Source organism: Danio aesculapii, chromosome 3, assembly GCF_903798145.1.
Source record: "Danio aesculapii chromosome 3, fDanAes4.1, whole genome shotgun sequence".
NCBI lineage: Eukaryota > Metazoa > Chordata > Actinopteri > Cypriniformes > Danionidae > Danio > Danio aesculapii.
Genome location: NC_079437.1, coordinates 58,246,512 through 58,267,047, shown reverse-complemented (window position 1 = coordinate 58,267,047; position 20,536 = coordinate 58,246,512). Strand labels below are relative to the sequence as shown.

The window sequence follows — 20,536 nt, the reverse complement described above, 5'->3', positions numbered from 1 at the left end:
AGGGCTGTGTGATGGATGCAGAGAGAGACGGTAGAACATGTAATGATTAGTTGCAATAAATACACAGGAAAGAAATGTTATTAAAGATCTACGGATAAATGATGAACAAATAACACTGAAAGATTTTATTATTATTATTATTTTAATAATATTATGCTTTCCCCTCTCTTCTACTATCTTTCTCTGTCTCGGCTGTGAAGGATCTGAGCTGTAGATGGAGGAGCTGAACACGCAGCAACAACGAAGGCTCAGGTTTTGATGAGTCTAGAGGTAAAGAAATGAGTCCCTGATCCATAACCCACAGTAGGTGGCGGTAATGCTCTATTTAAGAATGTGAACCGCCAATAAAACACCAGGAAGAAGGAGAAGGTCTAGGAGTAAAGATGGGCTGAAGATTGCCAGTTTGCCAAATTATTGAAATGTTTAAAAACAATGTTCCTAAAAGAAGGATAGGAAAACATTTGGATATTTCATCTTCAACAGTGCAGAACATCATTAAAAGATTCAAGGAATCTGGAGGAATTTCAGTGCGTAAAGAACAAGCCTGAAGCTGAACTACCTTGATCTCCAATCCCTCAGGCAGCACTGCATCAAGAATCCTCATTCAATTGATGTTGCGACCACAGTCACAACATCAAATGAGGGGAAGCAAAAATGGATCGGTCTAGGGGTTTTATTAACAAAACAACCTAAAAGTAAACAAAGTGTGTGTAGAAAACACAACAAACTTAGGCTGAACACATAATGGAGCACAACTCCACATCTGGACGACCGCTCAAATCCCCGTCACGGAAGTGCTGCAGCATGAGCTCTGATAACGCTCATCAGGTCAATGATCCACAGCTGTAAAGGAATCTACTTAATCAAAAACACTAACAGCAACAAAACACTAGAGGGCGACAAAATAACAGAAATAAATAAATACATGGACATGTAACAATCTATAAGCAATATCACCACATGGGCTCAGGACTACTTTGGCAAACCTTTGTCAAGTACCCCAATACGTAGTTACAGCCACAAATGCCAGTGAAAACTGTACTGTGCCAAGAGAAAGCCCTACAGTATGTTAACAGTGTCCAGAAGCACCGTCAACTGGGCTCGAAGGTATCTGGGATGGTCTATCACACAGTGGAAACCTGTAGTGTGGTCAGATGAGTATTTCAGGCATTTTTGGCAGAAATGGACAGTCTCTGGACCAAAGAAGAAAAGGATCTTCCAGACTGTTACCAACAACACGTCTAAAAGCCAGGATCTGTTATGGTATGGGGTTGTGTCAGTGCCCTTGGCAAAGGTAACTTGCGCTTCTGTGATGCATCATTAATGCTGAACAGTACATAGAGATTCTGGAGCACGATATGCTGCCTTATTCTCAAGGGATGCCCATGCATATTTCAACAAGACAACGCAAAACCACATTCTGAACACAATACAAAGTCCTGGCTGCAGTGAAAGAGAATACACGTACTTGACTGGCCTGCCTGCAGTCCCGACTTGTCACCAATTGAGAATGTGTGAAGCGCAAAATGCGACAACGAAGACCCCGTACTGTTGCCAACCTCAAGACTTGTTTGCAGGAAGAATAGGACAAAATTACACCTGAAACACTTCATCACTTGGTGTCTTCAGTCCCTAAACGTGTTTTAAGTGTTGTGAAAAGGACAGGCAACATTACAAAGTGGTAAATGCTTTACTGTTTCAACTTTTTTTTAATGTGTAGCAAGAATCAAAACTGGAATACGTGTTTATTAAAAAAGTTATAATAAATCATGAGCAGAAACCATGTTTTTTTTTTTCTATACTGTCCCAACCTGTTCTGATTTAGTGAATAAAATGGTGTTTTATTCACGAATATTCTATGCAGTAACTCATTTAGCGCATACAATAATTTCACAACTGAGGATGGAAACAGTTAACAACAGGGATGCTCAGAGACACACACGCATGACTTGATCTGTAATTTAACTGACTTTCAAGGCTACTCATATTCACTACATACACTGAAACTGTATGAAGTATTCCTCCAAATGTGGGGGGCGCTACGGTGGTGCAGTGGGTTTCTTTTTCTGGATAGCTTTTTTAAACTCTCGGTTGGGTTTAGAGAAGTGGATGGGTCAATCGGTGCTTTTGAAAACACTATTGGTTGGGTTTAGGGAAGGAAGAGGGTGGGTCAGTTGATTGGTCAGTCAGTGAGTCAGTTAGTCAACAGTGGCCTCTGGTGGATTCATGCGAGAACAGCAGGAGTGAATAGCACTTGCGAGAGAAATTTGCAACACAAAACGTACCCCTATATACATTCCTGGAGAACGGCAAATACGTGCCTGGAGCTCCAGTTTTTGTTTTTCGCTAATCCACCAGAGGTGTCACGGTGTCGCAGTAGGTAGCAGGTTCGATCCTCAGTCGGCATTTCTTTGTGGAGTTTGCATGTTCTCCCTGTGTTCGCGTGGGTTTCTTCCAAGTGCTCCGGTTTCCCCCACAATTCCAAGGACATGCGGTACAGGTGAATTGGGTAGGCTAAATTGTCCATAGTGTATGAGTGACTGAGTTTGTATGGATGTTTCCCAGTGATGGGTTGCAGGTGCAAGGGCATCCGCTGCGTAAAACATGAGCTGGATAAGTTGGCCGAATCACCCAGAGGCCGGTGTGTACGCTTTTTCAGCTCTCAAATTTCTCTGGCAAGTGCCATTTGCACCTGCTGTTCCACCAGAGGCCGCCGTCGACTGATTTACAGACTGACCAACAAACCAATGCCCCCACCTCCACATTTCCATAAACCTAAGCAATAGCAATTTAAAAATTACAGATTGACCCACTCACCCTCTTTCCTAAACCCAACCGCAGTATTTTAAAAAGCAATCCAGGACAAGAAAAGTCCCTTAATTTATTTACCATGTTTTCAGATTTTACCATATTCTCACCTTGTTATTTACTTGTTTATTTCATTTTCTGGCTTTTGTTTTTGTTTTACCTGCTTTCTGGACCTGTTCTTCACCAGACACAAATCCCATTGTCATGGTCAACTCCGCTTTGCGTCTCAAGTCTGCCGACGTACGTGTTGAGCTACAGGACAAACTGGTAACAGCAGGAAAGCTGTCCATACAGAGGTAAGCTGTCAGCTGGTAAGTGCGAAAAAGAACGGCGCAATACCGCCCCATAGCGTTCGTTTAAAGATTAAATGCAGCCATGCATAGCTCTGGCTACATAACTCATGATCTCCAGATACATATATAGGGCTACATTTTCAGAATGAGCCTATGTTGGAAATTTGAGATCTCAAAAACCACACAGAGCGGCCTCTGGTGGATTTGCGAAAACAATATGTAAAAAAGTAGATCCTGTTATATATTTGGTGCTTTCCAGAAATGTATATAGGGGTACTTAGAATGAGCCTGGGTTGACTAATGTTCTACGATGATATACACTTAAAAATGTACACGTAAAAAAATTGTTGCTACTTTTTTAGGCGCAGTAGGTAGTGCTGTCGCCTCACAGCAAAAAGGTCACTAGTTCGAGCCCCGGCTGGGTCAGTTGGCGTTTCTGTGTGGAGTTTGCATGCTCTCCCTGTGTTCGCGTGGGTTTTCTCCAGGTGCTCCGGTCCCCCCTACAGTCCAAAGACATGCGTTACAATGGGTAGGGTAAATTGTTTGTAGTGTATGAGTGTGTAAGGATGTTTCCCAAAGATGGGTTGCAGCTGGAAGGGCATCCGCTGCGTAAAACATGTGCTGGATAAGTTGGCAGTTCTGCTGTGGCAACCCCAGATTAATAAAGGGAATAAGCCAAAAAGAAAATGAATGAATGAATAAATCCACAAGTTTGTCAATGTAAATAAGTGAACTCAATCATTTTATGTAGAGATAACATGAATGATTTGTGATGAAGGTGAAGTGGGTCAGATAGAAAAGGTTGTAAAATGAGCAGCGGTCTGGCTTCGCACACACAGTACAGTATTGATTGTGTTTTGAACAATACAGTCCAGCCGCAGCCTCACCTTGTGCTCCATGTGACAGTTCAGCACACAGACAGACAGAAAGCTTCATCAGAGCTGGAGAATGGAGCACTTCACACAGCCTTCATGTCACGTTCACATGGCACTGCTGTTTGGGGTTGCACATGCACACGGCAGATTCACATCTTCATCAGCATGAGCACAATCTCCAGATCGCTGAGCTTTACTGGGACACTTCTCAAAGCACGTCTGTGAACAGGTGAAGCTCAGGGGAACTCATTAAACATTTCACTGAAATTCATTCAGTGCTAATAAACTGCTTTATTATTAACCTCCCAGACTGGGGGGTCTCTAGACCAGTGTTTCCCAACCCTGTTCCTGGAGGCACACCAACAGTACATATTTCGGATGTCTCCCTTTTCTGACCCATTAACTTCAGGTGTTGGAGTCTCTTCTGATGTTATGATAAGTTGATTCAGGTGTGTTTGATTAGGGAGAGGTTGAAAATGTGTACTGTTGGTGTGCCTTCAGGAACAGGGTTGGGAAACACTGCTCTAGACAATCAAAGGACCAATCAATGAGACACTTGACTGTATTAATGTTTCTCATCATCAAATAAAACATTTTAATCTGCCTAATTAATGAAATTATTCATATATAAAGTCAAAGTTTGAACACATTATTGAATTTCTGTATCAGGAGGACATAGATGGTCCTTGGCAGCTATTAAAATTTGGATAAACAGCATCACATGACATCTCACACAGTAGCTACTGTACGTTTCCAACGACCTATTTTTATGCGCATAAAAAAACGGTTGATGGAAACACCAAGATGCGCATCAATTTTAAAAATGTGCATAAAAAACGTATGCGCATAACTAAGCATAACTTTTTATTCGATATGAAAAGATGCGCATAAACTATGATGGAAACACTTTTACCGAACAAATTCCAGTATGTGTATTAAATAAAGTCATGCGATTTTGTAATAAGAGATCATGTGATGATAAAAATGTGCGTGAACAGACAAACCAGCAGGCTGAGCAGACTGTAGAACATCTGAAATGTTGTTTTGGTCCTTCTAAAATGCCTGAACCGCTTCAGTATTTGTGTTGTTATATTATTAATGACCTCCAGAATCAAGAGCGTTTGCGCTCCAGGTCTCACGCCGCTAAACGCCACTGCGCGTTTACTGCGTGTCAGGATTGCCTTCTGAGCTGAAAGTCGTTTATTAAATGAAGAAAAGATTCACGCAGCGTCTCCTACTGCAGCAAATTCAGTTTTTACTGTTGATATTTGGCGTGAAGTGACTATTTTGTTCGCTTTGACTCGTTGGATGGAAACGCTGCTTTATTCGCACGTCTTTTATGCGACAATCCAGTTTTGCGCAAGTTAATTAGCATTTTTGGATGAAAACATAGCTAATGACACAGTGTCATTATATTGAAAAAAGGCTACATTTACACAACAACCAAGTAGCCAAAAACAAAGTGATTTCCGTGTCTCTAAAAAGTTTTACATCTACACATTAATGATTTCAAAATGATACACATTTACAAGTATATAAAAGTATTTACAATGTCAGGCCAGTATCAGTGTAAGGCTGTCAAATTGTTACTACCTGTAGGGAAGTATTGACATGCCGTCGGCTACTCTTGTTTAAAATGTGTCTCCTGTGTTGTTTTTAATCTGAAGTAAATCCAGACTCTGCTGATGAAATGTTAGCAAACACTTGAGCAACAACAACTACTTACTCAGCATTATAGTGTACGTTTATTCGCACTTAAATCTGTATTTCCCTATCCACTTACTATTCACACATGTCATTGTATTCATTTTCCTTCGGCTTAGTCTCTGATTTATCAGGGGTCGCCACAGTGGAATGAACCAACTATTCCAGCATATGTTTTTTATGCTGCGGATACCCTTCCAGCTGCAACCTAGTAATGGGAACCACCCATTCTCTCACTCAAACACACTCATACACTACTGTCATTTTAGCTCATCCAATTCACTTATAGCCCATGTCTCTGGATTGAGGGGCAACCAGAGCACCTGGAGGAAACCCATGCGAACATGGGGAGAACATGCAAACTCCACATAGAAATGCCAACTTTCTTGCTGAGGCAACAGTGTTAATTACTGAGTCATTTTTACGAAACGAAAATCGTGGCAATTTTAAAAACTTCCATTTGATAACCCATTTTCAAAATATGCCACTGTTACTGTATGTTAACAAACATGGTTACCTAAAGGCAGGGCTTAATTTGTGCCGGAACACCTCTGAAACTTGATCTGTCACCTCATTTTACCGATCTCGCTCTTTAACCGCCCTCCTCCCCCATCCCCTGTTCACCTTCAATTTCTTCCACGACTCCCCAAACCTCTTCACTTTCTTCTGCGGCTTCCTTTACCCCCCATCCCCCACCCCCCGAGCCCTCTTCACTTTCGTCCGTGACAGTACTCCGCCATACACAGCCAAACATCCGCCACCCCCTGTTCTCCGCTTTCATGCGCGACACCTCTCCATCCTCGGGTAACATGCCGTTACACCAATCTGTTCCGGGACCTCGCAATTCACAAATTGAGCACTGGCTAAAGGCAAAAATGGCTCCTAAAGGCAGGATAGAAAAACATACTGTAGAGAACAGCCTATGAATCAGATGCCTGTAGATCCACTTTTCGCAGTAATGACACAGGGGCCATTTTCACAATGATTTCAACCAAAAACAGAAGACTTTTATAAACCTTGCTCAGTTTTTGGCTACACTGTAAACATAACCTGAAAGCCCTCATTTTCTGGATGAGCTCCTCAGTCTCTCAGATCATTCTGGAGGAGTGTTGGAGATTTCTGCATTTCAGTCAGGAGTTAGGATGAGCTCTGGACTATTGAACATCTTGATGTTTTGTTTTTTTCTTCAGCTGTTCTGTTGTAGATTTGCTGCTGTGTTTGGGATCATTGTCTTGTTCAAGACCATGTTTTGATTTAGCTTTATCTGTGGGATGGGCATTGTGTTCACACACAGTTGAAGGTCATTCCAGAAACTTAACTTACCATCTGCTAAACCCTAAACTTTCTGTTGAGTAACCCAAAACCTGCTTACCATATGTCAGTTCCAAACCACCCAAGAGGAGTTAGTATAATCAATCTCTTAAAGGTTGTCGAGAGTTGAAGGTTCACCTTTAATAGACAGGGCAGTGGAGATTACAGACAGGAAAGTGTGGGGAGCAGAGAGAGGAAGAATCAGCAAATGACCTAGAGCTGGGAATCGAACTCAGACTGCTGTGAACACCTTAGTGTTAGGTATCAACACTCTAACACCTAGGCTATTGGCACCAACACAGTTGAAGGCATTTTTATTTGATCGCAGAATTCACGAGTCACTGTGAAAAGTCAAGGTCGGGAAAAAAGGGCAGCGTACTTTACAAACGTGAAGTTGGAGGTTTAATACTGGCATACGAGGATTTAAAGCAGATTATAATAAAAAAACAATGCAACTGCATCAGTGAATGATCAAAATATGAGATAAGAAATAGATCAAGAAAGAGCACTCTTCCCTCTCTTTGGTCTGCTTGGTTCACTGAGGGTTCCTCTGGGTCTAGCTGAATTGTGTCTGTGGTTCAGATTCAGGGTGTCATCATATAGGCTTATTCTGAAAACGTAGCCCTCAGGAGATCGCGAGTTGTGTAGCCAGAGGTACGTATGGCTGCATTTCGTCTTTAAAACGAACGTTATGGGGCGGTATGACACCATTCCTTTTTCTCTTACCAGCTGAGCGCTTACCTCCATGTGGACGGCTTTTCTGCTGTAGTTTGGCAGACTTTTGACATGGAGAGGAGTTGACCATGACAACATGATTCGAGTCTGGTGAAGAACAGTTCCAGAGAGCAGGTAAGACCAAAACAAAAGCCAAAAAAATAATAAACAAGTAAATAATGAAGTGAATAAGAATGTGGTCAAATCTGAAAGCGTGGTAAAAATCAGGCGAGGGCTTTTCTTTTTCTGGATTGCTTTTCAAAACACTGCTGAATGGGTTTAAGGAAGGGAGTGGGTTGGGATATTGGTCGGTTGGTCAGTCGATCAGTCAATCGACAGCGACCTCTGGTGGATTTAAGGGGAAAACAACGGGCGCGAATGGCACTCGCAAGAGAAATTTGAGATCTCAAAATGCTTTCACAGGGCTTCTGGTGGATTCGCGAAAACAAAAACTGCAAAAACATAGCTCCTGGGTTAGCTCCAGTGACTACAGTGTCCAGTAATAATTGAACTGTATAATACAAATAATAAAACAAAAACCACGTGTAAAGCAAAATGTATCCTGTTGAAATGTGTGGTGTAACGATGACTTCCTGAAAAACCCTAGCCATTTATCATTAACATTAGAAATGAGCTGTGGCATCACATTAGCTGGTTAGTGGAGTACAATGGTTGTAACACCAAAAGATTAAGGACGTAAATATAAGTTGTTACCTGCACATATTATTTTACTATATACACATATATTATACTAAGAACAGATTTCATATCAGCATAGTCTCCTTTATTGACTGAAGGAGCTTTAATAGGAATGTGGGTCTCATCAATGCACTAAAACTTCAGACTGATTGATCTGACTCTCACCCTGACATGAGGTTATCTCAGTGATGAATAATAGATCAAGATGGACATGAAATCAATATTTGTTCAACCTAAATTACTTACTTTACATAGAAATCAATAATGAATCACTATTAGATCAATATTTAGTCAATTCTGCTATCTGGGTTTTGCACACGCGTCTCAGCATAGACTGTTATGAGGCTCGACATAAGCTGACAGTGTGAATTTTATAATGTGCACACATACGATTTAACACACACACACTTGTACATCTTTATGGGGACTTCCCATAGCTATTATGTTGTTTGAAAACTGTATATTCTCTCCCTCTACATCAACCTTACCTCTAAACCAGGCATGTCCAAGCTCAGTCCTGGAGGGCCGGTGTCCTGCAAAGTTTAGTTCCAACCCCAATCTGACACACCTGGGCTAACTAATCAAGCACTTACTAGGCTTTCTAGAAACATCCGTGCAGGTGTGTTGAGGCAAGTTGGAGCTAAAATTTGCAGGACACCGGCCCTCCAGTACCGAGTTTGGACACCCCTGCTCTAAACACAACCCTCACAGGACACAATCTTGCATTTACATTTTCAAAATTCTGTGTGAGCTATGAGCCGTTTCCCACATGGAGACCTAAAATATGTCCAGACAAGGTCAAAATTTACTGGTATCGCTGTACTTGTGGGGACATTTGGCCTTCCCAGCATAAAGCAACAATAACTTAGTTACTCGCATTTATTCTCTGAAGAAGCTTGTCGTCTGCTTCTGGGGTCTGAGAATCAGCCCTAGATCTCTTCACTATGGTGAATATCAATCACGAGAGCAGAGAATGAAGGAGTTTCCTGAGTGGATGATGCATTAGTGGTTAATCAGAGTAATTTACCATGAGTTAAGCTGCTTTACATCAATAACACAAACAGAATAACAGGCCTCCATACAGACACACTGCAGACAGACAGGCCAACACAGAGATTATATGTGGCTCAAAGACAAATTTACACATGAAAATAATATTGATGTTAATTTATAACCCCAAAGCAGAAAAAGTTGTATGGAAAATGCAAAAAAAAAAAAGGAAAGTAGTGATTTCTAAATTTACTTTGACTTGTTTTTCATTGCAGACAATACCACTTAGATATTTCAAGTGGAAATCCAAAAAATTCACCTTGTTTAGTACACAAAAGAACATCTAATATCCGAAACATGGTAGAAAGAGCTGATCTAAAACCCGCTCCACATTTTTTAAACACTATAGCACAGGGTAATTTTAAAGGGCACATTGTTTACCTCTTTTTTATGATTTAATATTAATATTATGGTTCTTCTGAGTGTGCCAGTTTAGGTTCAGTTTAAAACACAATTCAGATTTTTTTATTATGATGTGTTAAAAAGTGTCATGTTGGGGGCGTGTCCACAGCTCGCTGATTTAGGGGTGTGTTGCTTCACATGTAAATTAGTTTCGGCTTCCCGCCAGCGTAACAAGGGGCGGGGCCATGACCCGCTCTGTGTTTGCAACACAGACAGGCAGATTGAAAGGAGGAGGAGAGGATCAGCATTCAGTCGTACATGTATGACTCGGACAAAGACCAAGCAGAGAGTACAAAATCATTTGTGTCTTTGTACAGTTTTACAGCCAACTGTGTGCTAGTTTCAAGTGCCGAGCTTGTACACAGAAACTAATAACCACGCACACTGAATTAACTTTGACTGAGGCACCGGATGCGCCCCTCGAAGCCGCGACACGGCTCACCAGACACTCTCTGTGGCGCGGCAGAAACATGAAGTGTCCTGAATCGTCGCGCCACGCATTTTTGAATTCTAAACATAGGTTTCTGCAGCGGTCCGCGGCGCCCAGCCGTCGACTTGAGTGTACCCTGATAGAAACCGATGTTTAGAATTCTAAAACGCATGCTAGTTAAGATCACAGGGAGCTTCTGGGATCTCGAGAAATGCAAACGACTGAAGTATAAGGTAGACTCAATGAGAAGTACACATGTTTGCAAACCTACCTAAAGATACAACCAATAATTCCGATTAGAGCGATAATGTGGAGAATATTGATCTTGTGTTGAGCCCAATGAGCCTTGCATCTAAAAATAGAGCTAGCGTGTTCCTTTAGTGATATCGCTTCGACTCACGCTGAAAATGGCGGACGTGAATCAACAAACTGAGGATATGATATATATATATCAATCAATTTTGGTGGGCGGGGGGACCGCTCTCCTACTTAAAGTTGCAGTCGGTCTGAAAACCGCTCCAATTGGTCCACCGTTTTTTATGTTGTTAAATTTAAAAAAAAGCACTGGGTGTGCTTATATCACCCCAATATGACGGTCTATACACCATACATGCACATGTCTGTACAAACAGCTTGAAAAGTAGATTTTTTACCATAGGTGCCCTTTAAATGTGGGAATTGTTTACAATGTAATTTCACATATAAAACGTCAACTTTCACACATTCCCGTACAGCGAAAAAGTTTAATATTCGAGGCACTAATTCGTTTAAGACCGTGAACGTCATCTATATGCTGCGGTGCCCGTGTGGTTTATGTTATGTTGGTAAGACGAGTAGGCCTTTAAAAATTCGTATTTCTGAACATCGATGCGCAATTCGACACCATGATCCTAGAAGTCCTGTTGCGCAACACTTTTCAGTTATGAGACATTCTGTCTCCACTCTACAATATATAAGGATTGAAGTAGTGAAGTGTCACGTCGGTGTTCGGGTGGGGGTGGGGGGTTCTTAATAAATTGCTGTTACAACGTAAAGCCTTTTGGATTTTCGCTTTAGACATTGTTTCCAAAAGGTCTAAATGAGGTTTGAGTCTGACATTCGTCCTTTTCTTTGATTCTTTAATGTTTAATTAGGTGTTTGGTTTAAAGGTTTTTTGGCTATATTTTGTTGTATATTTTGTTGTATCCTGGTACATTCTATTCTTTATAATTTGTGATGTAAAATTATGGTTTATTTTTTGGATTTCCACTTGAAATATCTAAGCTGTATAATCTATGAATGAGTTTATATATGTATGTATTCATGTGCATGTATGTATATGTGTATATATGAATGAGTGTATATATACACATGTATGTATGTATATGTGGATATATATGCGAGAGGAGGATATCATGTGATCCAGAAGTGTACAAAAAGGAGCACCTGATTGTGATGAACACTGTCTGATGAAGAGCCATGTGGCTCGAAACGTTACACGCTTTGTGTCAGCCTTTTTAAGTTAATAAATTTGTATTTTTGGAGCTTTGGTGTTGCCGCCTTTGATGAATATTTAATTTGCACCTTTTGGATTTTATGGCTGAGCACCCAGTTAAGAGGGATGCACGCATTTTTACAGTTTTTCATTGCAGACAATACCACAAACATTATTTAATGTGTTCCTCATATTTTTTTTATTATTTAGGGACATTTAGGGACTGAAGACACCAAGTGATGAAGTGTTTCAGGTGTAATTTTGTTCCATTCTTCCTGCAAACAAGTCTTAAGGTGGGCAACAGTACGTGGTCTTCGTTGTTTCATTTTCTCCACAACACTGACCACTAAATTTGGTGGCTGTTGCATCAAATTAAATGTACATAATTAATCCCACTACCAGTAGCCTATAGTTTAATGGCTGAAATGGTTTTATTGAAAATTTAAAGTTCCAGCATCATCTACACACAGGTGTCAATTCCAGTTCCTGGAGGGCCGCGACTCTGCACAGTTTAGTTTCAACCCTGATTTAACACACCTGATCAAACTAATTGAGTCCTTCAGGGTTGTTGCTAGATCGGATATGGTTGCGGGAAGTAAATGAGAATTATTTATAATATTTATTAAATTTCCCATTTATTGTAATTAACGTCTACCCCAACCCTAAACCCAACCGTCACAGTAACTTAAAAACAGTAATTGTACCGAGTATTATTTATGTTATCTATTAAATTACCCAATAAATTGTATATTTAATGCCTACCCCCACCCCAACCCTAAACCCAACCATCAAAGTACTGTAAAAATATTAATTATTGTTATACAGTGTCATTAAAAAATGCTGCTATATTGAAGTGTATCTCGTATTTCCGGCTGGCCGCGTATCCGATCTAGACTTTACTGTCCTTCAGGCTTGTTTAAAACCTACAGGTAAGTGTGTTGGAGCAGGGTTGGAACTGTGCAGAGCCCCTTCAGGAACTGGAATTGACACCTGTGATCTACAGTAACAGATTTATGCAAAAATGAAACCTACTTTTATTTACACGTGTATATAAAAGAATAAGTGATCATACGAACACTGATTACATTTCATATCAGTTTCTATTTGTTGACAAATGGGTAAAATCGTTGGTTTAAAGAGAGTGGCAAAGTATTTCAATGACAATTAATGAGTATTTGGTGTCTTCTTTAGTCTTTCAAATACACCATCGAATGATTCTTGGTTTAAACATGCCTCTATTTGACATGAACTTATGTTGCACTGAATAGTGTATATGCGGAGCTAGTGTTTCTTCCCATACTGATCAACTTCTGGTGAACGGTTAATGTGACTTTTTCTCCATTTTATACGGTTCCTTTTACAGCTTCAATGTTGTAATGTAATTAAAATACAATCAGTTAAATAGACTTTGGCATTTATTTAGTTGCTCAAGTGTCAAATGAGACAAAAAGCTGTTTACTCACACACGTCAGGATCAGCAGGCTAGCGCAGAAGCTCCATTGAATATACTGGAGTAAAATATTGTAATGCTCATATTTTAAAGACATGGCGGGGGAAAATGTAATTTAATGCAGGGCTTGTTGCACAGTCTGAGACCCCCTTTATATCGGATATCACTCAGCCAGTGGAGATCATTGATTTTTAAAGAAAACAGACCTTAAACTTGCTAATGTTGTAATGGCATGCAGTTCACCGGAAGCGCTTAACCCAGGTTACTGACAAAGTAAAAGTCCTTTGCCATACTTCCGCATAAACCCTATAAGATGACTTCACAGGCCATATCTACTATAGATAGAATAAAAATATTAAATTACTACCCTTATATATTTGCTTGGCTACGCAATGGCGCAGTAGGTAGTGCTGTCGCCTCACAGCAAGAAGGTCGCTGCTTCAAGCCTCGGCTGGGTCAGTTGGCGTTTCTGTATGGAGTTTGGATGTTCTCCCTGCGTTCGCGTGGGTTTCCTCTGGGTGCTCTGGTTTCCCCCACAGTCCAAAGACATGCTCTATAGATGAATTGGGTAGGCTAAATTGTCCGTAGTGTATGAGTGTGAGTGTCTGTGGATGTTTCCTAGTGATGGGTTGTGCCTGGAAGGGTGCTGGATAAGTTGGCAGTTCATTCCACTGTGGCGATCCCAGATTAATAAAGGGACTAAGCCGAAAATAAAATGAATGAATGAATATATTTGCTTTCCCTGACGTCCCCTGATGTGTGCTTATATAAAAATAGAGTAAATTTTGAGTTCCTTGCTAATTTAACTAGCCTACAGTCTTTTAATATGTCTTGTCAAACTAGCATTTACATATTTGAAATGACTACAGCCCAAATGTCTAGATAGATGGACTATAAATATTGTATCACTACTAATAGAGCTTGATTTACTCTACGATTAACAATTTCTTCATAAGTCTTCTTGTCTATGTGTGAACATCTTCATATAAATGCACAGTTTTACTGTTTTCCTGATGTCACGAGCTGAAAGTATTCACCTGTGTGTCTGCAGCTCCTCCAGAACCGTCAAGCTCCTCAGGGAAACAGAAATCTGTACGGAGACAGAAAGTCCTGACTCCAGCGATCCATCGCTTTCTCCTCTGATTGGCCGCTGCTGGAAGAGCGGTGTCTCGCTATGCGCTCTGATTGGTTGATCGTTGCAGTGGGCTGTTCCAGCGCTCTCTCATTCTGCTCTCTAATTGGTCGATGTGGTTGTGGGCTGGGTCAGCGGTGTCATTACAGACCTCCACAACCAACGGAGAGACAATAGAGGAACAGCAGAGGATCTGACAGACGCACAACTGCTGTGTGCACAGGAATCAATAGCATTTCATCAAAATAACAGACTGGACAGATAAAATTGTTGATGATGTCCGATTAATTCACTTTAATAAGCACGACGGAATGACAGTCAGGAATCGCGCATCATTTCTCCATTGAAAGGTAAGCTATTAATCAAACCTGCTAATTAATCCTCATCTCATTTTGCAATTGTAAATATCATATGCAATACTACTTATAGCGTTTTCATAATATTAACATGCATGCATTGCAGGTTTATTATGCACCACATCTCTTACATGCATTATAAGCTAATAATAATAACACACATGATTGGTAGTGTGTGCATTGGCTTGCTTGAGACACACAGAATAATCCATTCGGTTTCTTGTAATATTGACATCTTGAAATGCAGCTGAGCCCATCACTGTCATCTGCATAGGAAACACTGAAGAACAATAGCCTGGCAAAAACACGTCTCGAGCTGCTGTGAGGCGGGTATACAGCAAAGTCAAGCCATGTCAGTCACACGAGCTGTCATGTAGATGCCATAGATTTATATATTATTTATTTATTAACTGCTTGTGTTTTGCACACACAGATACCTAGTCGAGCACATGGACATCCACATGCGCGCACTCACACAGAGCTCAAGGGTAAAAGGTGTACGTTCAGTGTATTTACATGACACTGTTTGAATTGTTTGGACAGGGTGTTGCTGGATGGAAGACAGTCAAATTAAATGGATGAGTACTCTGATATGGTGGATTATACTGGAGTTGATATTATGCATTCATGTTTTTAGACTAGATTTTTACACGTTATTATTTTCAATGTTTACATGTTTGTTCAGTACATTATGTGATGTCTAATATGTGATGAGCTTGTGTCTGGATGTGATGTGTTCAGACGCCACCGCTGTGTCCTTTGTCTGGATACGCTCTATTATTTAATTTCCAGAATTTCAGCACTCTGTTTAGTAGAAATCAGGAGACAAGTCTGTTTTAAAATGTGTGCTTTGGATGGATTATTCATTTTGAGTCCGGTCCTTTATGAATATATGAGGAGTTTTGGTCATTTTCAGATTCCATGTTTTCACCGTCAACAACTGATTGACTCACTTATGTGTTGTCTTGTTTCTAGCCCAAATATCTAAAGATTCTTAAATCAAGAAGCATTTTCTAGACAAGTAGATAACCTCTAAAGCAGAGATGCCCAAAGTAGGGCCAGCGGGCCAAAGTTGGCCCCCATTTAAGAGGAGAGTGAGTATGATGAAGAGGATTGTGTAGGGAAGCCTACTCTAAATCTGTAGCTAGCAACTGGAAAAACTACATTGTACCAAGAGAGAATACCTGAGGTAATGTCAAGCTATTGAAACATTTAGCTAAGCTAATAGCTAACAGCTGAGCTACTTGGAGCTGGTTACTGGTAAAATCTAGATAGGATACAGCTGCACATACATCAATATAGCATCATTTTTGTAACACTGTAAAACAATAATTCATATTTTTACAGTACTGAGATGGTTGAGTTTAAGGTAGGGGTAGACGTTTTAAAAAAAGTTTTTGCTTTGTTTCTAGCCCAAATATCTAAAGATTCTTAAATCAAGAAGCATTTTCTAGACAAGTAGATAACCTCTATAGCAGAGATGCCCAAAGTAGGGCCAGTGGGCCAAAGTTGGCCCATTGTAACATTTGATTTGGCCCACCATCCCATTTAAGAGGAGAGTCAGTATGATGAAGAGGATTGTGTAGGGAAGCTACTCTAAATCTGTAGCTAGCAACTGGAAAAACTACATTGTACCAAGAGAGAATACCTGAGGTAATGTCAAGCTATTGAAACATTTAGCTAAGCTAATAGCTAACAGCTGAGCTACTTGGAGCTGGTTACTGGTAAAATCTAGATAGGATACAGCTGCACATACATCAATATAGCATCATTTTTGTAACACTGTAAAACAATAATTCATATTTTTACAGTACTGAGATGGTTGAGTTTAAGGTAGGGGTAGACGTTTTAAAAAAAGTTTTTGCTTTGTTTCTAGCCCAAATATCTAAAGATTCTTAAATCAAGAAGCATTTTCTAGACAAGTAGATAACCTCTATAGCAGAGATGCCCAAAGTAGGGCCAGCGGGCCAATGTTGGCCCATTTTAACATTTGATTTGGCCCACCATCCCATTTGAGAGGAGAGTCAGTATGATGAAGAGGATTGAGGCGAATGACTTTAACATAGAGATTGTCAGGGTGTGAATTAAAGAAGGGTTTGGGGTGGATTGACCCTCTAATTAACGCTTGATCCCCTTGAAGGACATCAAAACACATGTGCCGTCAGTAGCAGCAGGCCAGCACAGTAACTCCATTGAAAATACTGGAGTAAAATAAATATTCATTCATTTTAAAGACATAGTATGGAAAGATGGAATTAAATTAAGTGCTTCTTGTACAGTCTGAGACCCACTTAATATTGTATATCAATCAGGCAGTCAAGATCATTGATTTTTAAGGAAAACAGACCATAAATGCAGTGATTTTGTAACCCCTACTGAAAAAACCGCTTAAAACAGCCTAGGCTGGTTGGCTGGTTTTAGCTGGTTGACCAGGCTGGTTTTAAAGGAGTTTTGGCCATTTCCAGGCTGGTTTCCAGCCATTTCCAGCCTGGTCTTAGCTGGTCAGGCTGGAAAATGCAACCCAGGCTCATTCTGAAAACGTACCTCCACGGACGTTTCTGGAGACAGCAAAATACGTCCCAGCAGCACGTTTTTCTGCAGTTTTTGTTTTCGCGAATCCGCCAGAGGTCGCTGTGTACGTTTTTCGAGATTTTCCCTCGTGAGTGCCATTCGCGCCAGCTGTTTTCGCATAAACCCACCAGAGGCCGCTGTCGACTCACTTTTGGACAGACTTTCTGACTGACTGAGCGAACGATCGGCTGACCCACACTCCCCCTTCCCTAAACCCAACCAATTTTATCGATTGACCCTTCAAAATAAAAGTCACTATCCAACACCATCCGCTTGTTAAGTTGTGACGTACTCCATTGTTTCCAGGTCCAAGCAGCTACTCATTTGAATTGAGAAAATATTTATTTATGACCACTTTTTATTTATATCACACATTAAAGGGAATTTGATATAAAGTCATAGTGTACACAACACTCTCTGGACTTGCTGCATCACAACCATCAATATTTTGATGTGAATTTTTGGCCATCAGATATAAAGCATGGACATATATATTGTGATCATGATTTTCGAAAGCACTACATTGATTAGCAAACAATTATTATTACCATTTGGTGAGTCTCCTCATGCAGTTTGATAGATCGCTTGGACCCAGAAGCCGCTTCGCGTGACGTCACACTTAACAAGCAGAATACACATCAGGGAAGAGCTAGGGTATATTTTATAACGAGTCCAACTGTGTTCACGATAATGAGTAAATTATGGGGTAGTTATGAGTCTGAGGATAGGTAAGTTATGGGTTGTTTAAATTTTTGGTTGATTTTTTTCCCCATTAATACCACGTGTAAGGAGCCTGTGAGAAAATAAGTGATGCAATATTATGAGAAAATTTAAGGTAAAGGCTTAACTAGGTTGATTAGGTTAATTGGGCAAGTCACTTTATTACGATGGTTTGTTCTGTAGACAATTAAAAACAAATATTGAATTAAGTGCTTCTTGTACAGTCGGAGACCCACTTTACATTGTATATCAATCAGGCAGTCAAGATAATTTATTTTTAAGGAAAAAACTGCTTTTATTCTAGCTGAAATAAAACAAATAAGACTTTTTCCAGAAGAAACAATACTATCGAAAACACTGTTGAAAATTCCTTGCTCTGTTAAACATCATTTGGGAGACATAAAAAAAAATTAATAAAATAAAAAATTCACCGGAGGGCGAATAATTATGACTTCACCTGTATGTAGACTTGATGTAGGAGATCATCTTACTGTAAGAACTTTAAAATAGAATAATTAGGGCACGATGATTGCACAAAACAAAAGTGGTCACTTTAAGTTGCGTGCTACTTGTGTTGTCTGACTAGCGGCTAGTGCTGTGCTAGCTGTGAAAGCAGCGGACAGGAGCCTGGAGCCCTGAGTGTCTCTGCTGATCTGATCTGCCTCATAGCCTGAACACTAAATGCAGAGACTTGCCAAGCCCACTGCGTTTGATGTGTGTGTGTAGGATGCGGAGCGAACAGAACCGGCAAACAGACCAGAACTAACAGGGCTTATGGGGCTTTCTCTAAAGTCTCAGAAAGCTCATCTCTGTCACAGAACACAGTAGAGCGAGCTGTTGGACTAGCAGATAAACAAACAACGGTTTAAAAGAAATCTGAGATCCTCCATCAAAGAAAATGGCATTATAATAATCAAAATGTTGATTTAAAAAAGATTAATCTCCATGATGCTGTTCCAGACCGCTATGACTTTCTTCTGTTCACCACAATAGAAGATTTTGATTCTCTCTCTTCATGCTGTATAAATGATTGAGATCTGCTGATCATGTCCAGAACACGACGTTCACTGAAATATCTTTTTTTTAAAGGTTGCACTCCAGAAAAATAATGCAAGTATGAAACAACATGTATAGTGCTCAGCGTATATAAGTACACCCCACACAAATAGAAAGCTCTACAATATTATATTTGTGCATATAGATTAGATTAGCCAGTACTGAAGCCAAATATGGAGCTTATCTAACAAAATAACTTCCGATAATGGTCCAAAAATGAGTACATCTGAATTTATGTTATAGAAAAAATATTAAATACACATTTAAAAAAGGAAAAATCAAGAGAAGCAAATAAATTGAAAAATTTAGATGAAATTTTGTAGGTTGTCATTTTTTTTTTATTTAATTGTATTATCTTTAAAATTTTTCAATATGTTTGGTGGCTAAAATATTATTTTAATAAATGTATCTGTTTAATAAATCTGTTTTGTTAAATGCACCATAATATGTTGCCTACATTCACTAGCCGCGTTTCCACTATCGCGCCTAAAGCGAGCGAGCCAGGGCGAGCCAAGGCCAGTCGCGTTTTCACTATCACTTCCGGGGCATAATCGGGCCAAAGCGGGGCTTCCTTGGGCCAGCGTCCGGCCTTTTTCGGCCCGCCGAATACCTTGGGCCAAGGAGGGCCAACTGGGGCTTCGGGGCGGGGTTACGTACAAAGGCGGAGTTTTCCTGTCAGGTAAAGAGGAGACAAGATGCTTTCTTCCCTTACATTTGTTTTGCTATCGCGCTTGATCAACTCACTCGCCTTGCAGCCAAAATCTGTGTTCGAAGTAAATGCAGCCGAACTCGAATGTCCTTATCCAGGGATCGCTGTCTGGCCTTACACCAACAGACCACAAACAGTAAAAAAGCAATCGCTTCGGTGTTCTCCATCTTCCAGCTCTCGTAGTGATGCCAGGTTGTGTTTGTGGTTATAATTTGAGTTTTTTGTTCCCGCTGAAGTGGGCGGGTTGTGTGACGGGTTGTGTGACGTTTGATTCGGGGGACGTTCTGGGGGCGGTGTTTGCGTGACGCGCTGCGAGCAACTAGCCCGACAGTGGAAACGCGACATGATTTCGGCCTCATTTCTCAACCTCCCGGGCTATTGGCCCGGCCTGGCCCGATTAAAGCCCTGGCTCGCACTGGCCCGATAGTGGAAATGCGGCTATTGAGAAATGGATACTAATATACATTTTCAAAATGGGCTGTACTCAATTATGCTGAGCATTTGAAGCGAACAGTTCATTTTAAAGGGATAGTTCACAAATAAAAGTGACTCTTTCATATAGTTCAAAACCTATTTGAGTTTCTTCTGTCCACAAAAGAAGTAATTTTGAAGAATGTTAGTTGCTGGCTCTCGCTGACTTTCACAGAAAAGTACTATGGAATTAAATGGATGCTTCGAAATATCTCACTATGTGTTCAACAGAATAAAAACACTCATTCGTTCGTTCATTTTCCTTCGGCTTAGTCCCTGAGGTTGGCACAGAGGAATTATTTCACACAGCG

At 40.4% G+C, this 20,536-nt stretch overlaps 1 protein-coding gene across 1 annotated transcript in view; it reads left to right on the top strand.

Moving 5' to 3' along the window:
- The first annotated feature begins 14,279 nt into the window (after positions 1 to 14,279).
- Positions 14,280 to 20,536, top strand: part of unm_sa1261 (un-named sa1261) — a 40,282-nt gene continuing 34,025 nt past the window's right edge. Inside the window, exon 1 of the mRNA XM_056454307.1 lies at positions 14,280 to 14,692. The gene's annotated coding sequence lies outside the window, so the exon portion shown is untranslated. The remainder of the gene's footprint in view (positions 14,693 to 20,536) is intronic.